A 26,428-nucleotide genomic window follows, 5' to 3' on the forward strand; every position below is an offset into this window, starting at 1 on the left:
CTTCAAACATTAGTCTCCTTCGCTGGAGAAGATCAGAAAATCCTCGACATTTATAACTGCAAAGTTTAGTCTCCTTCACAGGAGAAGATCCCAAAATCATCGACGGAAGTTTGCAATGAGAGAATGATCATAGCAGTATTGCCCAACAGTATTAGCATTATTGAATTGAATTGAAGAACAAGATGTCAATTGATCCAAGCAACTGGCTAGCACAGAAAAGAAGAAGAAATAGTTACCTTCTTTACCATGCAATATTAAGATCACACCTTTTTCTGTAGTTTTTTAGCATCGTTGAGTACGAGTTTTGTGTGTGTAGAAATACACTTATTTCATCCTTATTGAGACAACAATGGTCGGCAAACGATGTTGTGTTTGAGAAACTAGCATCAAGCGTTATAATTTAACGCGACTTGATAAAATGGCTGGGAGGAGATTATTTCTTGGATTATTGCTGCAATAGTCGCTAGCCGCTGTTGATTGGTAAGTTTTGACATTTATTTTCAACTGGGATTTACCGCAGCTTTCATTTTTTTACAGTTACATTAGTATTTAGCTGAAAAATTATATTCTGGAGGTTTTATTTAATTTAAACTTTTTCGTTACTGAATAAAAGTCATAGAGTTTATCAGAAGGGTATGATATTAATATCGATATTTTATTTTTTATGTATCCTACAAGCAAGGATTCAAGAATCAGGAGTCAGCTTGAAGATATAGAATTTGAGGTAAAAAGGTCAGTGATTATTTATTTTACTGCCATACTTAAATTTTTTGTAATATGGATATTTATTTAGTGCATTTTGTGACCTATTTTGTTGCAAGACCTGAGGGCATCAAATCCGGTATTATGAGAAGGCGAGAAGAAAATTTTACCAAGCTATAGTCCAAAGCTGAATTCTCAGAGCTTCGGTAACCAGGTAATTTATTAAATTATGCAGGATATGGTTGCTTCTTTATTATTAAAGGTAGTTGAAACATTTCCTCAAAATCTTGTTTTTTTACTATTTTTGTATTTATTTATATTTCTTTATATTGTGTGTTATGTCATGTCGTTCTGGGAACCAAATGGAGTCAAAATATTATTATTTGGATTCCCTGAATCGCTAAGTATCATATTCAGGTATTTCTTGAAGACGGTTATTGTACATCACAAATGCATCATAATTCCAAGATGTTATTTAAAACATTTTTTAACTAGTTAATTAGGAAGTGGTCAATTGACTAGTCCCAACACTAGTGATATGATATTTCCGATAAGCAAACACTTAAGCTGTTTTCGTTAACCTTATATGCACTTAGTATTGTGGAAAACTCTAGAAAGCAATTTTGGATGTAACTGATAAGTTAGTAGTATGTAGTAGAATGTTCAATGTGCTAAATTCCATAAATGACAAAAACCAGTTTTCTGCTGATAAACTGTCTATGTCTATGATATAGCTCGTAAAATTATGAGTTTTCACTTCGTGTAAACCTACTTTGACAACTAGTGCTTTCCATCTCTTTTTTTGGATGAGTTTTGAGCCAAATCTGGATTTTTTCAGAAGTACTGGATACTTTGTATAATTTTGCAAATTTTGACAGCTCACACTTAAAGGACATTATGAAAGCTAGAAAAATATATCATCCCCTTCTCACACCGCCCTGTTTCCAGTTACTTTCTTGACTTATTGTTGCAGAAGTTATGATTGTGATCATTTAGTTTGATTATGTTTACTAATACACATAAATTTATTGTATAGTATTTAAATAAATGTGAATAGTTTTTGTAGTTAACAACTGCCATTTGTTAAAATTGATTAACGGGTCATCAAACGTCACACACCTTAAACACAATCTACAAACAACAATAAAGTAGTTACTTATTTATTTTCCCTTACTGTCTAAGAAAATGATATGTAATCACGCAGACAACATGCAGATATTTATTATTTTATTTCATTAATATTATAATATATGGATACTGAAGCAATTTAAGAATAATAGATTGGTACAAGGGATTAATAGCATGGCCTGCCAGATATCCAGATAGTGGTGCACTGGATTTTTTTCTTTGGGAGTGTTTAAAATCAAAAGTGTTAAAAACATCATTTATACGATATGAAATTTAGAATTAGATATGAGAAAAAGAACTTGGCATTTATATTTAAATTTATATTTGAAATATTCTTTCAGGTTAAAAAAGGCATTTTGGAACAGAATACAGTTAATAATTTTTATATACTCCTTGAAAGGAACCCATTTAATTTCATCTCTCCCAAATTAAACTTATAGTGTGGCAGTAGGATTGAGGCTACCACTCTTGAAATGATAATGACAGGAACAATACAAAATTAAAGCAACAAATGTTTATTTCGCACAGTCGATATGATAAAAAAGAACTTACATAGCAAAAATGATTATGAATGCAATTATATTAGAAATAAAACTAAATGTAATACACTGAACAAAATAATTCACAAAATTTTTCAAATTCTTTTTCGTTATTTTAAATTTTGCTTCTATTTTGATGTTGTCAGCACATGTTGAGCTGAAAATGTTGGTTACTCAAAAAATATTACATAGTTTTTAACAATATACAAAACCTTCAATACTTCGGACTAACAGCAAAATATTTCGTTTTCTCTGATGATAACTTAAATAATAAATAAATAAACTTGAGTTGGATATACAATTAACCAAATCATAAAAAAAATTGTTCCTATGGTTCGCGCAATAGAACTGTATAGTTTAAACAAAAAAATCTCGACTTTTACTTTGTAATAGTTTCATTACACCTGATATAAGGTACTTAATTTCATAGTGGGAAGTCTTCCCGCCTATCTACAAAATAAATTACAGAAAACTCAAAACAAAGCAGTAAAAACCATATTTAAAATAAACCGTCTCACTTCAACAGAAATAGTGCATGACAATAACAAAAATATAGGACAAAAAATTATATTATATATATACAGTGTGTCCAAGATAAGGATGCACAGCATGGGGATCTCGGAAACTATAAGAGATACAGTGTCGGTTAAATTAGACAAAAGTTGCGCATTTTGATACCGAACAGGATCCCGTTTTACAAATTTGAAAATTCCAAGCCGTTCCGGAAATATCCGAGAAAAACCGAAATATTGCGATTTCGTTTTTATTATTTTTTAAAGCTATTTGAAAAGATATGAAAAAACGGAAAACACTTTTCCATTGGCACTTTTTAATCTCTCCAAATTGACGTTAACAAATTTTCATTACAGCGTTTCGATTCCATGGAACCACCATCAACTTTGATTTTTCTTATGGGACGGAAAAAAAGTACACACAGTATTAGGTTGTGCTTTTCATTGCGAATTCAACGATGTACGATACAATACGGTTACTTATGTTTTTATCCAGAAAAATGGCTTTTTAATACATTTCTAGTATTTTATTGTAGTAGGCCATGAGATCCGAACGATGAAAGGCAAAAGAAAATGGTTGACAAGTTCGAGTTAATGTGTTTATTTATTTACTAACTCTAACTGTTCATTTAACATAACAACTAAATCCAACAAGTTAATGAAAAACAAATTCTATAACAAATGTTCGAATAAATGACCTCCATTTTCTAGGCATAAGTACGCCCGTCTCACGGTAGACTCCAAAACACGACTTAACATTTCAGGAGTAATTTTATTAAACGCTGCTCGTACTGATTGACGTAATTGTTCCTCGTTGTCAAAACATTCTTTGAATACCTCATTTTTTATGTAGCCCCATAAGAAAAAGTCCAAGGGAGTTAAGTCCGGGGACCTTGGAGGCCAAGGGGTTTCACTGTAAGTCCCAATGTATTTTCCATCAAACCGTTCAGTTAAATATTGGCGAACTTCTCTGGAGTTATGCAGCAGCCTTGCACAGCGCCTAGCGGTAAATCATCTAAGGCATCTTCTAAATCGTGCCTCAAGATGTCAAGGTACCGCTCGGAAGTTAAGGAATTATTATAGAAAATAGGGCCTATAATCTTGCTACCAAAAATCCCACACCAAATATTAAACCCAAAGCGAACTTGATGTCTGGATAGTCTATTAACACGTGGATTTTGTTGCGACCAATAGTGTGTATTGCGCCTGTTATAAATACCGTTATTGGTCACCATACTTTCATCAGACCAAATCACTTTATATGGAAAATTAAAACTCTCATCACACATCCTGGTATACCACTCACAAAAATGTCTACGTCGTTCGTCGTCACCCGGTTTTAATCCTTGACATATTCTGAATTTGTAAGGCTTAAATTCATTTTTCCTTAAAATAAACTGAGCTGTAGATTTAGCTACCCCATTCTGGTCTTCAATTTCTCTGGTAGAAGTTTGTGGATTTTCGATAACAGATTGTAGAACAATGTATTGGTTTTCTTCATTGGAAGGTTTTTGTCGGGATAATGCAGGCTTCTTAAATGATCCATATTCTTTCAGATTAAATAACAAACGCCGAAAAATACTCTTGTCAGGTTGTCTCCGCTCTGGGTATTTGTTAGAATACATACGCTCGGCTTCCACACAATTTCTTTGGCATCAGATGTAGCAAGACAGCATATCACATTTTTCTTCGTTTGTAAAATTACCTCCCTCCATTGTAGAACAAAATAAATTAGAAAAAGACAACAACAATAAAAATACAAAAACAATAACTAAAGGAATAAACTTATGATCGACTGATAACAAAGACAAATAACATTAATGTGTCATTGAAATTGACTGGATGTCATTTTGTCATGGCCTACTCCATTTAAATGCTGAAATGTATTAAAAATCCATTTTTCTGGATAAAAACATAAGTAACCGTATTGTATCGTACATCGTTGAATTCGCAATGAAAAGCACAACCTAATACTGTGTGTACTTTTTTTCCGTCCCATAAGAAAAATCAAAGTTGATGGTGGTTCCATGGAATCGAAACGCTGTAATGAAAATTTGTTAACGTCAATTTGGAGAGATTAAAAAGTGCCAATGGAAAAGTGTTTTCCGTTTTTTCATATCTTTTCAAATAGCTTTAAAAAATAATAAAAACGAAATCGCAATATTTCGGTTTTTCTCGGATATTTCCGGAACGGCTTGGAATTTTCAAATTTGTAAAACGGGATCTTGTTCGGTATCAAAATGCGCAACTTTTGTCTAATTTAACCGACACTGTATCTCTTATAGTTTCCGAGATCCCCATGCTGTGCATCCTTATCTTGGACACACTGTATATATATATATATATATATATATATATATATATATATATATATATATATATATATATATATATATATATATATATATATATATATATATATATATATATATATATAATATATATATATATATATATTCCATAAAAAAACAAACTGTTAAAAAGTAACTTGAATATAAAGCAAGTGAAACAAATACACAGTCATCAAACACAGTGCAAATGAACCAATTTTTCACACACTCTTAAGTACGAAGGTCGCCATTATACAACTGTATTCAGACGTACAACTCTATACCAAAAGTGCTTGTTGAAGCAAAAACAAAACAATTTTGTCAGAAATTAAAAGTATATTTGCAGTGACATTTTCTACCTAAACTTAATAAGCCATAAAATACCAAGCTCAATATATGCTGGTACCAGTGTTGCAAGTATGTTTTTTTCCCGGTCTCAATGGCATTTTGTTCGTTAGATAAAGCCATACTTTTGTACCGTAGCAAGCGATTACGCGAAAGACGGCCTTTGTTCTTGAAAGGAAAAATTCTTTCCCGTTGACGTTAATTTTAAGAAGTATGGATCCTGGCAAATACGTTTCGTCCGCAAAAACATTCAACTCGCGAAAGTTTATATAAACTTGTTCTTCTGTTTCAATATCCTGCTTAGTCTTCTTCATTTACTTCTATTTTGTTTCACTAAGGACAGCAATTTTTTGCGAGTAGTTCGCACTGAACCATTTAAAGATTGAAAGAAACTTGTCAGCAATTGCCTTGGTTGATTTGCCAAATTGATTCCGAGTCTCTTTGTTTTTTCTCTCAGAGAAATAAATTTGTTTCCTGGAAAAATACATTAGTATTGTCCTCCTTTTGCCTCAAAATTCAAATTATTTTAATATTCTTACGAAATTTTTATGGAATTGTTAATGTTGTCATTTGATACGCGCCACCTAGCGGTCGATAGCTGAGAAATTCGGCCGTTTTGCTCCAGATCTCTAGTCCACGGACTAAGGTAGCTAGCGATTGCGACGTCATATCCGTCGAATTTTGTCATTATTGTTAATGTGGATTGTGAGATAAAAAATAACTGTGACTGTGGCGTCTTATTTTCCTAACAATTTGTATTTATCGTGCCGTTATACTTCACCATCGATCATTTATTATATTCTAAATCGACATTCTTCTTTTTAATCAAGCACGCATGGGCTAAGACTAATTTTGGAAGGTTCGCAGTTTTTGACAGCAACTTCTTTTCAAGTTGTTCTTCGATTGTGGCGGGTTCAATGGTGGGACGCCGTGATAATACTCCTCGAAACTTCGAATCCAGAAAGAAACTGGTGAATTGTTTAGCTGAGTGTTAGAAGTACGTGTGCTACATGCACACCTGCGGAATCGCCGTGGTGCATGTGGATTATCCAGTAAAGTTTCAGTACATGTCCGGCCACGCAACTTCCATCTTCTGACTAGTCGGCCTCCAATTTTATCCAGTATACTATAAGGCCATCCACCGAGGTGAGTCGATAACGAGGATATAGTATTACACATAATATGAATCGCGCAACAGCTCAATAGAGTGGTTATTTCAGGCCTTCATCCAAAAGCAATTAATAGTTGATCTATTGTTGTTGCACCTACACTTTGTGTTACTGCACGACCGCCGCCTTGTTTAAGAACATCACTTTGCCGTACACACCTTCACCTTGAGGTTTCTGATCCACCTGACTGTGGAATGCAGTAGTTTTGAAACCCACCTGGCATGGGAGACCAAAAGTAAGTCTAATTTAGATACCGTGAGTGGAACTTAACTAACTAATGCATTGCGTCCCCAAGTGAAATACTGTGGGTATGGGTTATTTTAAATAGTGTCAGCCCTTACCAAATCCTTGGCAAGGTCAAATGTATGCCTCAACTGCAGGACAAATGCGAAGCTAGAGAGTTAACAAACCACACTGCCTGATTTTACGTCCCCCATAGAGCAACTAATCATTGTGAAAACCTTGTTTCTAATCTTTTTGTTTCAATCTCACAGTGAAAATCGGGGCCACGAGTATGACTCTGAGATAGGGGTAGTTTGCGCCCTGGTCTCTGCTAGCTATTAAAGCTTTGGTAATTGATACAATTGGATGTCACACCAACCCATGCAACATAGGTTGTTTTTATATGTACTGAAAAATGTTGCCATTTAATTTTACCAAAACTGATAATTTTTTTTTGGATCCAAGAAAATATTCTTGCTTAAATCGAAACTGATCTCTTTGGGTTCCTGCTTAAAAGTTTCGAAAAGGCGAGGCTTTATATATTTTAAAGCGATTTCTTTCATCTATATTGGTCTTTTGTGTAGTATTTTGTAGCAATATTTTAGTATGATGTAATTTGACTTGATATCTTTTATAATCTTGTTATTTTGCAAAAAAGGTTTTTGAGACTGCTCTATATTGTTACAATACAAAAATCTTCTGGTGTTGATAAAATCGCATTAACCTGATCTTCAAAATGTAATTCTGAAGAAGATATGTTCCCCAATTTGCAAAAATGTTTAAATTTGAATTTTTTTAATTGCACACCAGCATCTGAATATATTTATCTAGGTTTAGCTATACCTAGCAAAGGCAGACTTTAATGAGGTGGTAACAGTTTCCGCTGCTTCATGGTTTAACTGTGTGAAATCTACATACTTACTACAATAATCCACTGATAATTAGGTATGTAAAATACATACTTCATTAGGCACAAGTTTAACAATTTTTAATGAGGTCCCAATTTCTTTAGTTGTATGATGCCAAAATGCAATCATTTTTGCTTGTCTTTTACATTTGTCTATACCAAAATAAATGCAGTGAATATAATTCCACATTTCTGTGAGTAAAGATTTTTGGAACGCTTACATGATTACATTTAAAAAGTAAATTTTCAACAAAAAATCTTGACATTAATTTCAAAAGATTTCTAATGCTCTTGAAACTTCAATAAAGATATCACATTTATTATCTGAAACTGGTAAACTTTGATCAAAAAAACGTTAACCTCTGCTTTTGTGTCATTCGCTGATGATTCCAGTGATACTGGGAAAAGCAAAACAAAACATTAAGAATAACAAGAATCAGTCATAACAATATTGTTAATTGTTGCAAATGGAATAATGAATTCCAGCATTCTATTAAGAATTGATAAAATAAATCTTTATAAAACGTTTGCGCAACAAAATTTATTGGATTATCAATTGATCAAAAATTCGCATGGGCACTTGTGTTGACTATCTAGCATTAAAATTAAGCTCACATTGTTTCTATTAACAAAAAAGAGGCAGTCCCTATAGATATTTTGAAATTTATATATTTTGGTCTTATACACTCTCGTGCGGGTTAATATTTTGGGGAAGCTCAAGCTCAGGCTTTTCTAGAGAAAATTTATATATATATATATATATATATATATATATATATATATATATATATATATATATATATATATATATATATATATATATATATATATATATATATATATATATATATATATATATATATATATATATATATATATATATATATATATATATATATATATATATATATATATGATGACACTATACTCCGGGATATCATCCGTTCGCTCGTTGAACTCCGACTGGAATCCTGCATCCGACTGGAATCCTGCAAATCCTGCATCCGACTGGAATCCTGCAGACGTTTCGCCAAAATCTCACTTGGCATCTTCAATGCTCGCGCTCCGAAAACGCTTCGAGCGCGAGCATTGAAGATGCCAAGTGAGATTTTGGCGAAACGTCTGCAGGATTCCAGTCGGATGCAGGATTTGCAGGATTCCAGTCGGATGCAGGATTCCAGTCGGAGTTCAACGAGCGAACGGATGATATCCCGGAGTATAGTGTCATCACATTTTTCCATCCGTGAATCAATACGTGAGAATATATATATATATATATATATATATATATATATATATATATATATATATATATATATATATATATATATATATATATATCCACTGATCAAGCTTCTTTTTTATTTTTCTATACGGTTGTATTTTTAAGCTTAATGGTAAGGTATTGTAGACTTTTGGCCCAACAAAGCTAATATGCCGCTGATTAACTGAATTTTTGACTAAGGGTAATAACACATTTTGTTGTGCTGCATTTCTGGTGTCAAAATTATGATGAAGGTCATGCTTATAATAAGATGTTTTAAGCATAAATTTCATCACAGATTTTATGTACAACTGCTCCAAGGTAAGTAGTTTGCTCTCTTATCCCACCCCCATTGGGCTGCTCACGTAATCAGCTACCTTTACACTTTGTGTCCTGCCCGTAAGGTAAGACTTAAATAAATCAAGTGGAATACCCCTTATGCTTACCGTTTGCAACCTGTCAAGTAGGATCTGGTGTGCCACAGTGTCAAAGGCCTTGGCCAAGTATAAAAATATCCCAACAACCTTTTTCCCGGTATTCAAACTTTCTAATACATGTTCAGTAACTCTAGCTAATGCATGTTCTGCACTGATATTTCTCCTGAAGGCATATTGATTTGCTGATAGTTGCTTATGCTTTTCTAGGAACGCAATTAGTTTTTGTTTAATACATTTTTCTATTAATTTGCTTACTGTACTTATTAATGCAATCGGCCTATAATTTGTAGTTAGCTCTTTATTCCCCTGCTTGTACAAGGGTACAACAATTGAGTTTTTTAGAACCGTAGGATAAACACCAGTACCAAAGATGCGGTTAATAATATGTTTTAAAGGTTTTAATAATACTTTATAATTCATTTTAATTACTTCCGATGCGATATTGTCTTCCCCACATGCAACTCCATTTTTTAGATCATTAATATGATGTATAAGTTCACTTTCTGTGACAGGGGCAAGCAAGAAGGATTCTTGGTTAGTACTTTGTTGAACAAAATTAGGATTAATTGGGCGTCTTATTTTTTCTGCCAATTTTTGTCCAATGCCACTAAAGTAAGAATTAAATTCATTTGCCATCAGTGATGATTCACTTAAGGTTTCATTATTTCTGCCAATAATTTTTTTAATCTCATGCTGATTTTCTTTTTCATTGGTAGCCTCTTTAATTACTTTCCATGTTTTTTTTGAATCATGTATGGTCTTTCTCAATTTTTCTCTATAATAAGCATATTTTGTCTTTTGTATTTTTTATCTTGAGGATATTTCGTGCACTGTTTTTTAAGACGATCTCTTTTTCGAATTGACACCAAGAAACTACTTGTGATCCAAGGCTTTAATCTCGCACCAGCTCTTCTCTCTTCTGTGCACAATTTAATGCTTAATTTTAATTGATTTATGAAAGTACTGGCACATAAGTTAACATCACTAATGGCAAGGATATCCTCCCATTCTGTTTCCGACAAGACCCTAGAGAGTTTGGTATAATTAATTTTTCTTATACAATTACTATCAAATTCTTTGTTTGTATTAACGTCAAACGTTATATTTAACAAAATAGGATAATGGTCTGTGAAGTCTCTAGTTAAAATTACTGGATTAATATTATTGTACATTTGATTTTTACACTTAATGAAAAAATGATCAATGCATGTTGCTGATTCGCCCTGCACCCTAGTTGGTTTATCAATGAGACTTGGAAATCCTAGACTATTAAGCATTGTTTGATAATATTTATATTAATGTCACCAACTAAAATATATATTCGTCTAGAGTCCCTAGTGTGTTCCTCCAGGATATTACTCAAACTATGTATAAAATTATCTACATTTGTTGAAGGTGACCTATAGAGACCTAATATGCTTATCCTTATACATTGTTTACATAAAGAAACATGAAGGCTTTTGACACTGTTATCTTCTATTATGGAAAATTGCTCGTAATACTGGTTTTTAACATATATCATACATCCGTCAAACTTATTTACAACACTATTGTTCCAAACTGCTTGATATCCAGATATATTGAAGTCACTAACATTATAAACCGTATGCGTTTCAGACATAACTATAACATCAAACTCCTTACCGATTGATTGCAGGAACACTAGAAAGTTATCAAAATTCTTGTAGATGCTTCTTATATTGACATGGATTAAGTTAATTCCTCCCAAATCATCAAAACAGGTAATGTGGTTTAAATTATCACGCATAGCCACTTCAGAATTCTTGTAGTCATCTACGACATTGTTTAATTCCGTGAATGATTATGAAAAATTTCTTAGATTCATAAAAAACTAATTGGGTGATATCTAAAGGTCGTCCTCGGAAGTAGTTCTTGCAGGTGGTTCATGGTCATTTTTCTTCAGGAATATTTGACCATTTCGGCAGTATACAGATTTATAGTTCTTCGTGATCTTGATTTCTCTGGCTTTTTTGAATAGCATCCTTTTCCTCACGGTCAGATCTTCATTTAAGTATATTTTCTTATCTTCAACTTCTAATTTACATTTACTCACTGTAGTTATTTAGAACAGTTTTCTTCGTTTTTTGCTTATCGAACTTTACGAGGATTGGACTATCTTCATTCTTGTTAAGTCTATAGCTAGTTCTTATCTCATTATCTGGAAGAGGCACTTGTATCATACTGAAAATCTTTTGTACAATATTATTAGTATTTGAATCCCTTTGTTTTGGTATTCCAGCAATGATTATATTGTTTGCCTTTTCTTTCTGTTCTATTTCATCAAATGTGGTTTCCAGCTGTTTAATTCTCTGCTTTAAGTCGACGTTTTCCTGCCTTAACGCTTTTATTTCCACTATGAGTTTTGCAAATGTTCCATTTTGCTCATCAAATGAGTCGGACATGTATTGCACAGATGTTTTGAAGTTACTCATTTCTTGTTCGATTAGCTTCTTGAATGGGGCCAGCAGCTCATTTAAAGTATCTTTACTTATATTTTTCAGCTTTCTTTCATCCATTTTTATATCGAGTTGTTCTATATTAATTTCTTTTGGCTTCTTAACCTCACTTGTACTAGACGCCTTACAACATATTATTTTTCCATTTTTATCTGCAAGTTTCGCTTGAAATGCATAACTTTTGTGAAAACTAGAGCCACAAAATTCACAGTCTAATTAAGAATTTACTTTCTTTTTACAATGTTTACAACACTTTTCCTGTTCCCCAAATTCCGCGTGTTTGAGTGACATAACCTATATAATATATATATATATATATATATATATATATATATATATATATATATATATATATATATATATATATATATATATATATATATATATATATATATATATATAATATTTTCAAGATTATACGTTGGAAGATTATACGTTGGAAACTATATGCTTAAATAAATTATTTGTAATAAATCGTGACTGAACCTCGAAAAAAAAAAAGATTTAAATGTTTCAGTGGAAAAACATTTTAAGCATGAAAATATAAAATAATGTTTAATTTTGGTTGATCTTCAATATATACCTTTCTTAATTTGTTTTTTAATTATTTTATTATTTAATATGTCTGTCCTGGTGTAACATTTTGCGTGTTACATTTTAGATACAAGGTATACTCTGTAGTTCAGAGGAATGAACAAATGCTTATCTTACATTACCTTACCTATATCAAGTAAAAAGTCGTTATCATAATTTTTCACATGAGATCTTGATAGACGACTATAATAATTTATTATTTTGTATAAAAATAAATTTTATATATAAAAATGTAAAGTATCAATTTGAGAATCATTCATTAAAAAACAGTAGCGTTTAACAAAATATAAATTTGGTGTTAAAATGTTTTTATATACTCTCAGTTTCGACCACACACTTAGCACTTTTGAAACCCCATACCGGTACATTTGTTTTTTCAGCTGTCTTATTTGTTATGTATTTATAAATGTCAAATTATTTTCTATTATACAGCCCGGGTATTTGATTTGCGATGAAGTATCAATCATTGCATTATCTATTTGTATAGCCCCGTTACCCAATACTTGAGTTTTATTATATTTGTTTCTAATATCGTTTTTTTTTTGTATCTACATTAAGTTTGAGCGTATGTTTCTTAGACATTGGGGTAAATTATTTAATTCGTCATTCAATGTAACTATGATATTGTCTAAATCAAAACCTGCGAAGTAAATTTTGCAATTTTTACAGTAACATTGATATACAATATAAACAATGTAGTACCTAACATGGTACACCATTTTTACTTTTTTTTCTTATGTGCGATTTAAAAAAAGTTTTGCCCGCTTAAATTAAATACTATTTGTGCGATAGTCTCATCTTGTCTTTGTTTGATTATGTGGATGTTGTTTATAAGAGTTCACTAAATACTCACTTGTATATCTCACCCATATCGTAATCACATCACGCCATATTTAAATTGCAATAATATAATGAATATGATTAATATCAGAGAGTGTCACATGTATAATTTTGTTTTTAGACTCCGGTCAACTCGAATATCTTGGACAGCAGTTCATTGTTTTTTTTTTGTATAATCATGGCACTAGAAATGTTAATGGTTTCAGGGTTCCTAAGCACACAAGGTCCTTTATTTTTGTTGCGGTTCGAATGTGGAATTCCATTTGTTCTCACATAATAAAAGTTTAACAAAACAACAAACAAAGCAAAAACATATTAGCTGTTTTTTTCGTATTTCATTGTTATCGATGGTCTTCACGTAGATGCACCCATACATAAATAATTAAATCTTTAAACGCGTGTTTTTTGTGAACCCGTCTCACATTGCCTCTTGCTCGCGTCGACCTTTTTTTTAGTTTTATAGTTAGTTATGTATTTTTTTGTATTTTTTTATTTTTGTTTGTTTCTTATACAGCCTGATTTGTTATATAAATGCAGGGTTGGACCACGCAAGCAATCCTTTTTGTCACTGTTATTGTTATTCACTAATTGTGAATTGTGAATAATACTATGTAGCTTGCCAAATAAATAAATAAATAAAATTTAACATTTAACTTAAAATTTAATTATATTTTTGGGCTGTTACTTATCAAAAACAGACAAGTATATTGTAGACAAAATTCACATAAAATAATAATAAAATCACAATAATATTTAAATAATTAAGCTGGTAAAAGCCGGTAACTAACTTCAAACTAACAAAGTGAAACTTTCGTATAAACGCCAGCGTTAAATTTCAATGATCCAACTTTTTAAATTTGATAAAACGTTAAATTAAATTTCTGTACCTATAAACTCACCTTAAGAATGGCGGTACATTACTATTTATTGCTAGCTTGCTAGCTTTTACACCACGAACTTTCGAATGTGAAAAATCCTCCGAAATTTTAATGTATGATAAATATATCAAATTTGAGTAAATTGTCGTTTTGTTTTTTTATAAAACCCGCATCAACTATTTCCAGTCTTTAATAGATTAGAAGAAAATAACTAAACACCATGTTCTAAATGTGAGTATTGTGCGTTTTATGAGCAGGTAAAATTATTCAAATTTTAAACAATTTGATACATTTCTATTATCATCAGGTTTTTTTTCTGCGACAAGCGTACTGCACCACTCTGTGGGTTTCTTTTACTCCATTCCATCTTATCAAGGTCTTTTTTTTATGTTGTCCTATAGGCTAATCGGCATTTTTTTAGGTGGCTGACATATTGGCTCAACATTTTCCGTTATTTTGTAAGTCATAAGAAAAAATGAACTTGTTTTCTCTAGTAAGTCGCTAAAATTACTACTACTACTACTACTACTACTACTACTACTACTACTACTACTACTATTTATTATTTTTATTTAGTATTTAAATACAAGCCTTACATCACCAAGTGTTTTTTTTATTTATAAAAAAAGAATTTAGAAGTTTATGTTTTATGAAAAAATTGACGCGGAGAAAAAAGTTTCTCATACATCCATCTATCGAATTTTTTTCCCATGTAACTGTAAAGTTTTTCTTTAAATAAATTAACAAAGTTTGCAGTATATTTCTTTCAAACCACTCATTTAAAAAATATCAAAAACTAGAAAATAGAAAGTGTGTTTTTCTGCCCTGTTTATTTTTAAATGGAATCGCATTTGTTTTGAGGAGCCCCGCATATAAAATTTCACGAAAAAGTAAAAAAAAAACTTGTTCTTCATTAAAACATTTCGGCGTGTTCTAAAATCTTGTTTCCCATATCCCAATCTATGTATGTGGTTTGCTTCCTACACGTCCGCACACACTTTTGTTATTTATTTTTAAAATATTTTTTTGTAAATATACTAGTAATACTATTATTATCATTATTATTATTATTAAAAGCAGGAATAAGATTGAGGTCAGGATATCATTTGTAATCCATGGCTTGTTTTCTCTACAATTGTTTTGTTCAATATTTGTGCAGATTGTGGTTAGATTCAATTGTTATTATTAATACTTCGGGGTCTATACTTAAACGTTTGGCAAATCGTAGAAAGCTAGCATAGAAGCAATTTTCTTTTAACAACTTTACCTGAGTCTAGGCCGTTGTAAGGGGGGTTGTGAAATAGTGATCGACAATTTTTGATTTCGGTAGTATTTGAAGTTCCAAAAAAAAAATCGCAAAAAACCTGGGCCATAAGTTTTGAAGATTGACTTGAGACTATGATGTTTTCAAGGTGTAATTCTCAATTTTTCACTAATTTCTGTCCCTATAATAATCTGTTCAACAAAAACCAAAACCTATTTAACGATTCTAGGAATTTTTAATCACAGGATCTACCTGTCCTGTAAGCTACCTAATTACAATTCGATGTCATCAAATAAGTGGACTTTAGTACTTAAGTTTCAGTTTTAGTTTAGTGGTGTTGTTAAGAGATTTCAAAATTGTCAAATTGATTGATTTTGAATTTGTTGGATTTGTTTTTTGTGTGGTTCAAAACTTAAGGTTTAAATTTCACCGGATAAATATGGGATATAAGTTTTTTAAAATAATTTTCCGTTAAAAAAATGAGTAAAATATTTCTTTGATTGGAAATAATTAATTTCCAAGTGTCAAGATTTTGTTTGTCATGAAAACAGAGATTGTTTTTTCCTGACCAAACGTTGTTATTTCATGCTTGTCAAAGTATCCGAACTTAATTCGATGCCTAGAGGAAATGCTAACCTAATCTAGCAATTAATGAATGAATGAAAAGTACTGCAAGAAAGTAATAAAGATAAATAATCATATTTTATTTAGTTTTATATTTTATGAATAAAATGTTTTTAAAGAATGTATGTTTAAGAAATGTTTATTAATAAATTAATTTTGTCTGAAATTGTTTTAGGAGATAATTGATTGAGGTTGTACAACATGTAACTGTTTTGCAAAACCCAACTAAATTATTCTTAATTTTTTTTTTTGGCATGCAATGTATACATTTATTTTTTTTATTTGTAAACTGTTTTATGTCGCAACAGACCAAAAAGTGTTTCGAATTCTTTTAGTATTTGATGTGCAAATTGTGATTAGGGTTAATTGCCAATGATAGAAAGTTGGTATAGCAACATTTTTGGTGGTTTGAAAAACTTAATTATTGAAATTAATTGCGAGAGTTGTGAAATAGTGATTGCTAACTTTTGATTTCGGTAGCGAAACACGCAGCCTTAGCATTTGAAGTCCTTAAACATTGCAAAAAAAGTTAACGGCCCTCAGTTCTGAAGATTGACTTGTTAGTGCTAATAATCTTAAGGTATATTTTTGAGTAATTCTAGGGGTCAAACGAAGGTCTCTTCAGTATAATGCACACAGGTCTTAATTACCTAAAATCCTCTTAGAATAGGAAAAATCTACCCACCGATTTTAAGAATTTTAAATTGCAAGTCAGGTAGGAAGGTGCTTGAGCTAAATCATTAAAATTGGAAATCGTCAAACCTTAGTACTTAAATTTAAGTTTTCGTTTAGGTCGCTTGGACAGTGGTGGTGTCGAGAGATAAATTTGAGTTGTTAAAAATGTAATGGAAGCAACTCCATTAGGTATATGATTTGTATTGTAGTTGTAAAATGAAGCAAAGTTCTGATTTTACCGCTTAAATAATTTAATAATGAATAAAATTGATTAGTTTTGGTTAGTTGACTAAACTTAATAATTAATGAAAGGTGCTCTTTCACGAAATAGTAAAAAAAAAGTAATAGAGATAAATAATCACATTTGTATTTTATTTTGTATTGCTTAAATAAAACGTTCTTGAAAAAGGTATTTATTCATAGTGTGTACATGATTAGATCTATTAGTTTCAGAAATGTTTTAATATATTATTTTTAAAATGTAAGTGTTGTAAAGATATTTTATAAATATTGGTACCAAATAACCCAACTAAATTATGTTTCCAAATTAATTATTTTTAGACATGCAATGTTTTACATCTTATTTTATTTGTAAAATGAGTTTTATGCAGCACACAAAGCAGTTTGTAATAAACCCTATGGATTTTTTTCCTATGTAATTGCCTAAGTTTTTCCTTAAAATTAGTTAGGAATGATAGAAGTAGCCCAATTCAATCCCCAACACTAATTTAAAATTTTATTGTTTTATCTGTTTTCGTTCTTAAGATCAAAAATAAAAATTGAATTTTTCCGCCATATTTCTAGCTTGATATTTCCCTAATGGCTAGTTTTTAACCCAACGATTGTATGACATAGAACCATTTATTTTAAACAAAGAATCACCTATTTAAGTTTTTTGCATTTATTTTGTGTTAGGTCCGGATCTTGTTTTTCTACTTTTTGTATATATTGTATATTCTTTTGTTTAATGTTGTGCAAATTGTGTTAGGTGAGTGCATAGTCCATAATTTTAAAATAAAATGAACTCGATATTTTCATCGGTGTTCAAGGCGTAATTCTCAATTTTTCACAAATTTCTGGTCCAACCAAGATCTCTTCAACATACCCAGGTGATAAAAATGCCTCAATTCACGTCGAAACCTACCGACCGATTGTAAGAATTAATTATTGGTCATGTTAGAGGGCGGATAAGCTACCTAGTGACCTTTGGTAATCCTCATATAAGTGAACATTGGTATTTAAATGTTCGTTTAGTTCCTTTCAGATATTTAATATTACCACTTATTCTTCCATTAATAATTAAATTTAATTATTAACTGAGTCACTAATAAATTATTTTTAGTCTAATCAATTTTATATTAACTATTCAGTAGCAAACTGGGGACAGACAAAATGGATAAATCATCTCTTTGGGCGGAAACAATTCATTTCCAATTATCAAGATTTTGTCATGAAAACAACTTTGTTATTTGATGCTTGTCAAAGTTTCTTATCGTAATTCAATACCTAGAAGAAATCCTAACCTAACCTGGCAATTAAAAAATGAATAAAACATTGGTTTGATTGGAAATATTTCATTTCCAATTACCAAAATTTTATTATGAAACTAGAGCTCACCAAACGTTGTTATTTCGTGCTTGTCAAAGTCTCCGAACGTATTTCAATGCGAAGAAGGAATTCTAACCTAATCCACTAATTAATGAATGAATGCAAAGTACTGCAAAAGATAAATAATCATATTGTATTTTGTTTTGTATTGTTAAAATAAAATGTTTTTGAAAAAGGTAGATCTGTTAATTTCTGCAATCTTTAATAAGTTATTTTTAAAATACTTAGCTGTGCTTAGAAGATATTTTATAAATGTTGGTAAAAAATGTTCCGCAGCACACTGTCCCGCTATTGCTTCTCAACTTGGATTTAGATCACCGTATGTTTCGAGGAAGTTTCCTTCTAAATTTGCCATTAAACACAAGCGTATTTTAGTCGTAGACTTTTTTTGACTTGCATTATTTTTGTATCTGGACACATGTTTTACGTTTTTTGAAAAAATTGCAACTGGCAACTTTTTTTCTAGTAAACCCAGCTATCGAAATTTATTTTTTCCATGCTTTAAATTAATTAAGAATTAAAAAAACTAAGAAAATGTAAATAGTGATATTTCCGTAATATTGTATTGTTCCATCTATTTTCGTTTTTGGGATAAAAAATAAGTAATCGCATTTGCCCACACACATCACATCTCATTTTTTGAAGAACTAAACTTTAGGGAAAAAACTTTTTAATATTTATTATTATATTACGATAATAATATTTCTATACCTTTATGGTTTACTTCCTACATGTCCGCTCCAAACTTTTATTATTTGTTCTTAAAATCTTAAAAAAAAACTATTATTAAACGCAGGAATAATGTTGTAATAAAAAATGGCCCTGGTCTCCTTTTTTAATTGTTGATTCACTGATAGCTTGAAATACGGGTCTCTCTTCATTATTTATTTATTACAGATGACATTTTAACTTCTAAAGTCAGGTTCATCAATCAAAATATTGACTTCTACCTGACTTTCATTAGGGTTGACATAAGCATTCAAGATGAAGTTGATCTAACTGCCATTGTTTTGACGAATAGAGAGCGTCAATTTTTTCATGTGTCAATCTTGGGGTCAATTGATTTTGTTCTTTTCTTTTCTCGAACTCAAATATTCCGGGCGATACAAAGGTGTCGTTTTTAACAAGAATAAGTGCATACCCTATATTTTATTACATTTAAAAAATAAAATGCTTTTTAATTTTAATAAATACCTTATATTACGCCGTAATTGATGTTTTTGAAATATTCCGATTCTAGTAATTACCTAAAATAGAATGTTCAAATAAGTGAAGCTTAATACTAAAAAAATCAGTTTTTGTTTAGTGGTCGTCGATTTTAAAAATTATTAATTTGATTTCTTTTGAACTGGAATCATTAAAAATTTACCTATTATTGGAAGGAAGCACCGGCATGAGGTAATTTAAATTCGACCGGATACGTTAGGGGTATAGTTTTAATGTCAATGTTTAAATAAATAGAGTAACAGTTTACTTAGCTAAAAAGGTAACATTTTGGAATTTGAATTCATTTGAGCCGTGCGCTCAGCTTGTGCCATTGTGCCCGGGCCCTGTGAAGGACAATTCGTGAGTTTGTAGGGAGTATAGAAGAGACCGAGTGCTAAGGCATAGCGAATTATGTTATTATTTATGTTTATTACTTTTTTTGCAAGCCCTTCGAAGGACACTAAATTACCCGCTTAGCAATTTTCAAATATTTAGTATTACCACTTATTCTTTCATTCATTAAATGTAGAAATAAATGTCAGCGAGGGGGTAATTTTGAAGGTGTTCATTCAAAGTTTACTCATGAATCCATTAGTTTCAGAAAGCTGTCAGACGAAGAATTTTCTCTTAAATTACGAACGTCTTTATCTGAGCCTCGATCGTTTTAGAAAATTTATTAGTGAAATTAATTCCGAGAATTGTGAAACAGTGATCACTAATTTTTGATTTGGGTAGCAAAATACGCAGCCTTATTTTTGATGTCCCTAAACATGGCGAGTTGTGATTGCGTACTCTTATAATGAAATAAATTGGTCTCAATCTTTCTAAGTTTTCAAGGCATAATTCTCAATTTTTCACTAATTCCTGGCACAACGAAGATCTCTCCCTCTCCAACACACAGGTCCTAAAGGTCTGAAAACCATATTCGAAAACCCTATCGATCGATTCTAAGGATTTTTAATTAGAGAACATACAGGGCGGCGCTTAAGCTACCTTAATTACTATTTGGTAATCCTTGAATAAGCCAACCTTAGTATAATCTGCCCCAATCGTCATCGTGTTGCTATTATGGAATCCAACGGCAATAAAACTGCTGCGATAGGTATTAATCGAAAGAACATTAGGGACGGACTATCAAACGTTTTGGTGATAATATATATAGTTTTTGGTTATTTAAGTGGGTGTAATCTTATTGATTAAATTATTAAATGTATACAATAAATTCATAGCTAGGGATATTTATACATAATTACATTTTTATTATAAATATCTAATTATTTTTTTCTGCCGGAGTTATCGATCGAGTCGATTAATTATAATAAGATTTATGTTGTTTTTTATAGGAACGTAAGAGACCTTAATTTTTATAATGCGCAGTACTGAATTTTCCTTGCTCGCAATGGGTATGTTATTAATTACATTTTTTATTGAAATCATAACACTGCGAGTAACATTTTCTGATCTGATGTTTGATATTACTTGGATCCATAAATGAAGTTAAACATGCAATGATATTGAGGAAGACGTAAAACAGTATGCCCAGTCTGTTCTGCCAAATTATCTCTTACATACAATTTTTTAATTGCATATGAATTTAGTACTTCCAAAAGTTGCGCTTTCTTGGAACTGAATTCAAAATAAATATCATTTTCTAACCAATATTCCTGGATTTCACTTTTTCAGGCTGGTGCTTTGCGTGCCAGGCGGCTGTGGTAGCTTGAGTTGTCCGTATCGATAATACTGTTATTTGTAATATTTTTTAAAAGATTGTTTTGAAGTCAATTGATAATCCAACCCAGAATCCGTAATATTCTTTATACACAACAGCAAGCGGTTTGGGATTTTACTCTCTAGTTTTCGTACAACTCTATTGAAAGTGACACAGCTTATTTATATTGGTTTGATCTGCATCTAGTTTCTTTTATTTATTAAGTCTACCCAAGGTAGGAACTACTTCGCTGTGATAAAGACAATATGTTTTCTTTCTTATTGGACTATTGTCTATACGTTGAGTTTGAAAATCACTACGTTTATTCCTTTTCTTCAATAAATCCTCTACCGATTAGAGTTTGGATACAAATTTTTTACAACCTGTTTTGCATCAAGCTGCAAATGATGTCATTGTTATATATAAAATAACTTTTTTCGAAACGCACAGTAAAAACGCTGCCACAAATAGTCAACGTTCAAGAAATATATCAGAAAGTAAGAAATATACCCGACCTACCCCTGGTAGTTATGGCAATAGTTACAGGTTTTACCAATATTGATATTAAACTACTGCCATTGGCCTATTATATATTGCATATGGTTGCAACTTTTGAATTTTGGTAGAATCAGTCGGTGCATTTCCGATTATGTTCTGTAAATCGGGGGCGAGAGGTCATCGACCTCAGGAGTAGGTGTAGCGACAATAGTGCCGAATGGACCGAAGCTTCTCCCTACTCAAGACCATCGTGTGTGGCAAAGCGTCACATCCTTCTCGAGGTGCCCCTGTTTTTTACCGAACACGATGGATCTAGACCAGATAAGGTCGATAAAAAATCCAACTCCAACTGACAGGGTTGGCCCTACTCAGTGGCTACAGTCATGTTACTCACAGTCTGAATAATCTGTATCATCTACAACAGCAAATATATTAGCTGTTTTTATATTAAACGAACACATTCTTGATATGAGACCATCTGCATATATAATTATTAATGCCTGGGGGTGCGGTGCGCCTTGCAGGTTCATCTTGGATACCTATACAAAGAATTTGTTCATACTGGATGTTGTTAATGTCGATGATTACGCCATAATATCTGTCGACTCCTGATGATGGGAGAGGAAACTTGGAAGTATTCATTTGGTCAGGACATTGGCTAAGTCTTGAAGGAGTAGACGCTGCGAGTCCAGGAAACCATCAGGATTACTTCGAGTAGCTGTGGTCTCCGTTGTTGGGCCAGTGTTCTGAATGACCAGAGGTTAAAACGAGGTTACTTTGCTGCACTTTTTTAAGTGATATGGAAAATTAAAAAAAATCTAAAAATTAAAAAAATAAAGTTATGTATGTAAAATAGTTGTACAAAATATACACCGTCATATGCATTTACTGAACCTACAACCAACCCATTCTTGATGTGGTTGAAATCGTCTTTAACTGATATTTATAGTATGTTTAGGAACAAGAAGTCCAAATCGTATCTATATAAAAAGGTGTGACCATCTGTATATTTAATTCATAATTCTTAAATCCTGGAGGTGCGGTGCGCCTTCCAGGTTCATCTTGGACACCTACACAAAGAATTTGCTCATACTGGATGTGGTTAGCGTCATTGACTGCGCCATAGTGTCTGTCGACTCCTGCCACTTGATGATGGGGGAGGAAACTTGGAAGTACTCATTTGGTCAGGACATTGGGTAAGCCTTGAAGGAATAGACGCTGCGAGTCCACGACACCATCAGGATTACTTCGAGTAGCTGTCGTCTCCGTTGTTCGGCTCGTATTCTAGATGACGACGTTACTTTGCTGAATTTTTTTGCGTGCTGTGGAGAATAAAAAAAGATCTTAAAAATGCCATAGTGAGTATAACGTAATGTGGCAACGCAAGAGTAGACAAGTAATTATCAAATAAAGTTATGTATGTGAAATAGTTGTACAAAATATACACCGTCATATGCATTTACTGAACCTAGATCCTCGTTCAGGAATAGAAAAAATACCTCTTTTGAATATGAACAAGTTCATCTTAGTTTGAAGACAATTTGCACATATTCAGTGGCTTCTGCATTGAATTACTCTCTGAAATTCATTATAGTTAAAGACAGATTTGCCCAGGGGGGAGTTGGACGTTATACGAATTGACAACAAAACGTGCCACCTCTTTTATTACATGGTGTGTATCGAAAATTTATTATGCCATGAAATTTTTACATGTCGTTCATTGACTCTTAGACTATATAATTATTGTTCAATAAAATCCCCATTGGCGGCAATAACGGACTCAATCGGAGATCGGAAACGGCTGCTTGCTCAAATCAATGCTCTTTCTTCATGTTGATCATTGTGGGCAATAACGGGCTCAATCAAATGCTCTTTCTTCATGTTGATCATTGTATTCTTCAGCGATGAAATAGTGTTATGGGGATATTCCGCTCAACTGCGTCCAATTCGTAATAATCAAGGGAATTAGGATTCGGGGAGCTAGATGGCTATACGAGGTCTGACAATTAAGTAATGCGGCAAAATTCAAAAATCGAGTGTATTTAAAATTTAAGGTACACCGATGTGATCCCGTTCAAAGTAGTCCCCTCCCGCATCTATACCCTTATTCCAGCGAGTTTTCTAGTTTTCGTAACAATTTTGAAACACTTCTTGTGGGACCTCTCCGAGTACCCTCGTCACAGATTCTTGGATATCTTCAACGACGTCAAAATTTTTTTATATGGCGGAAGAGGAAGAAGTCGCAGGGTAAACATGTCCGATGCATAAGGCGGTTGCGGTAACGTTGCGATGCCTTTAGAGACCAAGAATTGGAGACACTGAACGCAGTGTGGCAGGGAGCATTATCGTCATGCAGAACCCCAGTCTTTGCGATCTCTGGACGCACTCTGAGCATCTTTTTTCGTAACATTTCGAGCACATTGCGGTGAATACTTGATTTACGGTCTGTCCAGGTGGTACGAACTCTTTGTGAACCAACCCTTTGCTGTCGAAGAAGCAAATCAACATGGTTTTTACTTTGGACTTGCTCATTCTCGCCTTATTTGGCCTTGGAGCTCCAGGGGACAGTCACTGTGGGCTTTGTCGTTTAGTTGGGGGGTCACATTGAAAGAACCAACTTTTATCTCCAGTAATTACTCGATCTAGAAAAGTAGGATCACTTTCAACCTGCTCGAGACAATCTTGAGCGATGTTCATTCGGTGGGTTTTTTGCTCATCTGAAAGGTTCTTCGGAACCATATTCGCGCACTGCTTTTTCATGGTGAAATCTTCGGTTACAATCTTTCTGTTTCCCGGTTAATATTAAACTCGAATTGAATTGAATTGAATTGAATATTTGAATGGTTAGTCGCCGGTGTTCACGAACAAGGGCGCGGCCTGGAACACCCCTGTTTTGGCACTCGAGTAAGAATATTTTTTTTGTATTGGCTTTACCCAATAACAATGGGTAATACCATCGTTAAAGTTCACAGGAGAGGAAATTTTCTATAAATTCTTTTAAAATCCACGCAAGGAAACTTTTTCAGATCACTGAATCTCCCCATTAAAATACCAAGAGTTGTGATTAAACAGGTTTCTTGCTATAGTGTAATAAGCCAATGCCTTTTTTTTTTTCATCCAACAATACAAACGATTTCTTCATTTCTTCACTGAAAAACTTTTCTATAAATTCTTTTAAATTCCTCACAAGGAAATTTCTGAACAATTAATTTTCCCATTTAATTATCATGAGTTGTTCCTTAAACAAGCAATATAATATAATACAATATAATTTTCTTCATCTGTATTAGAAAGTTGTTTATTTATATAAATTTTAATTATACCCTTATAGTTAATTTTTACCTGCAGTAAGTACAATTATTGTAGAAGTAAGCAATCGTTTGTCCTGTGGTTGTACTTAAATTTCTTTTGTACGGCCATATTGATATTGAAGCAATTTACACACTTTAAGTAGACGCACACAAAATAGAAAATAGACGCGAACTTTAACGTAAACAATAGAAATGGGGCTTACGCCCGACAATCAACACTGTGGATTTAGACCAGGTAAGGTCGATAAAAAATCCATCTGACAGGGTTGACTCTCAGTGGCTACAGTCATGAAACTCGACCGTCTGAATAATCTGTATCATCTACAACAGCAAATAAATTAGCCGTTTTCATATGAAACGGACCCATTCTTGATGTGGTTGAAATCGTCTTTAACTGATATTTATAGTATGTTTAGGAACAAGAAGTCCAAATAATATCTCAACAAGGTGAGACCATCTGTATATTTAATTCATAATTCTTAAATCCTAGGGGTGCGGTGCGCATTCCAGGTTCATCTTGGACACCTACACAAAGAATTTGCTCATACTGGATGTGATTAACGTCGATGACTGCGCCATAGTGTGTGTCGACTTCTGCCAGTTGATGATGGGGGGAGGAATAGACCTTGCCAGTCCAGGATACCATACTTCGAGTAACTGTCGTCTCTGTTGTTGGGCTCGTGTTCTGGATGACCAGAGGTTAAAACGAGGTTACTTTCCCGCACTTTTTTGAGTCATGTGGAAAAAAAAAAACAAAAATGCCATATTGAGTATAACTTAATGTGGCAACGCCAGAGTAGACAAGTAATTTTCAAGGTGGCAACAATGGATCAACTTTTGTTTGACACGCTGTAGCAAAAAAGTTATGAAAGTTATAACTTTTCATTTTATTTTCAACAAACTATGGCTCCACTACTTTAATTACCCACGATTACTTTTTGACATAATAGGTTGGTTGCATCATGACGACCATTTTTTTTTAAGTTTGCAAATGATCCATTGTGTATTAATGTTAGGGTACAATGGCTCACCCCTAAGTAAACAATGGATCACTGGAGTACACAATGGATAATTATTTTTATAAGTATTAAAGAATGGACATACTAAAATGGATATAATTTTTTATTTATATTTATAAAAATAAAACAAATTCAGGTATATAAGTAATTGGTTGACAAATCCCTTATTCG

General features: G+C 32.3%; 1 long non-coding RNA gene across 2 annotated transcripts; it reads left to right on the plus strand.

The window, feature by feature from the left end:
• Positions 1-233: 233 nt before the first annotated feature.
• On the plus strand, positions 234-18,592 carry LOC132707419 (uncharacterized). 2 transcript variants are annotated; one of them, XR_009619735.1, is made up of 6 exons: positions 234-480; positions 679-732; positions 794-916; positions 6,449-6,702; positions 6,777-6,960; positions 16,835-18,592. It is a non-coding gene; the product is annotated as an uncharacterized LOC132707419 (long non-coding RNA). The 2 variants fall into 2 exon arrangements; XR_009619734.1 differs by lacking the exon at positions 16,835-18,592 and adding an exon at positions 13,588-14,921 and having other exon boundaries at positions 235-480.
• The last annotated feature ends 7,836 nt before the right edge of the window (positions 18,593-26,428 follow it).

This window comes from Cylas formicarius, unplaced genomic scaffold, assembly GCF_029955315.1.
Source record: "Cylas formicarius isolate icCylForm1 unplaced genomic scaffold, icCylForm1.1 PGA_scaffold_9__14_contigs__length_23061073, whole genome shotgun sequence".
In the NCBI taxonomy this organism is placed as follows: domain Eukaryota; kingdom Metazoa; phylum Arthropoda; class Insecta; order Coleoptera; family Brentidae; genus Cylas; species Cylas formicarius.